We start from the raw sequence: 1,627 nt of genomic DNA on the forward strand, positions 1-1,627 counted from the left end.
AATAAACTCCTGCAAATGAGCTACATCATCCTGGCCAATCAAGATGGAAGAAGATTGGAATGAGGAAGAGAGGAAGGAATAGGTTGGTGTGCCAGTGATGGAACAGGGATAGGTGAGTATTGATGGGTTTAGTGCGCCTGTAAGTCTTAAGCCTGAACAATAAAAGTGTGTAGGAATTCTAATTGAAAGTCAAGAGCAAAAATATCTGGCAGCGGTGGGATTCGAACCCACGCCCCCGAAGAGACTGGAGCCTTAATCCAGCGCCTTAGACCGCTCGGCCACGCTACCTCAAGGGAGCCACAGGGAACACCAGTGGAGGTTGGAAAACTTCAACCTAAAAAAAAAGTTTCCATAAAACATTTGGATTAAAATACTGATCAATTTCCGTCAACGTAAAAGATCCAGAAGGGCAAGCAGGGGCCCAAAATGACATATTTGTTTTATACGCAATACATTAAAGTTACACTGATAAAATTTTTATTATATGTGGTTACTCAATCCAAGGACTTCACAGATAAGAAAGTTGGAACCAAAAAAAAATTAAAAAAAATGACCTTATTCCCTCACCTTAGGGGGCCCTTCACTTTCCAGAGATAAAATCCCACACAGTACCAGTGTGATCTATAGAGATTTGGATCATCGGCTCTTAGGTGGGGTCAGATGACTCCAACTATCATACAATATTTTGGTAATAGTATAATAGTGTAATAAAATGTATTTCCACCGGTAACCCCAGCATTGTCTTTGTTGGTCCAGGTGAAGAAATCCATGGTGAAGTCCAAACAAACAGTACAACTCCGGCTCTCATTCACTGATGCAGCTTCTGTCCTTGGCCAATCACATCAAGCCGTGTATTCTGCGAATGGCCATGGAAAGAAGCGGGTAAACTAAATAAAGTGAATAAAAGCCACAAAAGTTGCAGTGCCAGAAGTATGGCGATGTACAAAAGACAGGAAAAGGTCAGCTTGATTGACAGCCAGGCAAAGAGCATGTTTAAAGCCAGCAGAGGAATCTATTACATATATATTTTAATGACGCTGATCTTCCTCCAATAAACAGCTCCTATTGTGTGATATTTCTCCCACCTCTTGGATTGTAAGCTCTTTGAGGCAGGGTCCACTCCTCCTGTGTCAATGTCTGTATCAGTCTGTCATATTATACTCCTATTTAATGTACAGCACTGTGTAATATGTTGGCGCTATATAAATACTAATAATATTAAAAACCCTGAACATTTGTAAGCTGTGCTTAGATTTAACAAGCATAAGTTTGTGTACATAAAATTGTTGTTTAATTCTTCTGTGTAGAGGCTGAGATTGGTTTGTATGGTTTATATATATTAAGGCATGCGCTCCTATTGATCCATGCATGGTAAACCTATCTCTATCTCCTCCCATCCCTCTGCTGTCAGTCTGCGATCATTCTGTCAACGTGCCTTGAAAAACATATTTCTCTGCAGATATTTGTTACCCCATGGCGCTGAATTTGTTTATGTCTCTCTGTGATAGAATTGAGAGGACAGGGAGCGCCACCTTGTGGGTGTGAAGAACATAAGTTAACTTTTAAATTCCATGTATGCTTTTCTGAGCTAAACTGATCTGAAAAAGGAGGAGGACAGACTCATAGC

General features: G+C 40.5%; 1 non-coding gene across 1 annotated transcript; it reads right to left on the bottom strand.

The window, feature by feature from the left end:
• Positions 1–206: 206 nt before the first annotated feature.
• Positions 207–288, bottom strand: TRNAL-AAG (transfer RNA leucine (anticodon AAG)). The gene has a single exon. It is a non-coding gene; the product is annotated as a tRNA-Leu (tRNA).
• Between the last annotated feature and the right edge of the window lie 1,339 nt (positions 289–1,627).

Source organism: Pyxicephalus adspersus, chromosome 2 (assembly GCF_032062135.1).
Source record: "Pyxicephalus adspersus chromosome 2, UCB_Pads_2.0, whole genome shotgun sequence".
Classification (NCBI taxonomy): Eukaryota; Metazoa; Chordata; class Amphibia; order Anura; family Pyxicephalidae; genus Pyxicephalus; species Pyxicephalus adspersus.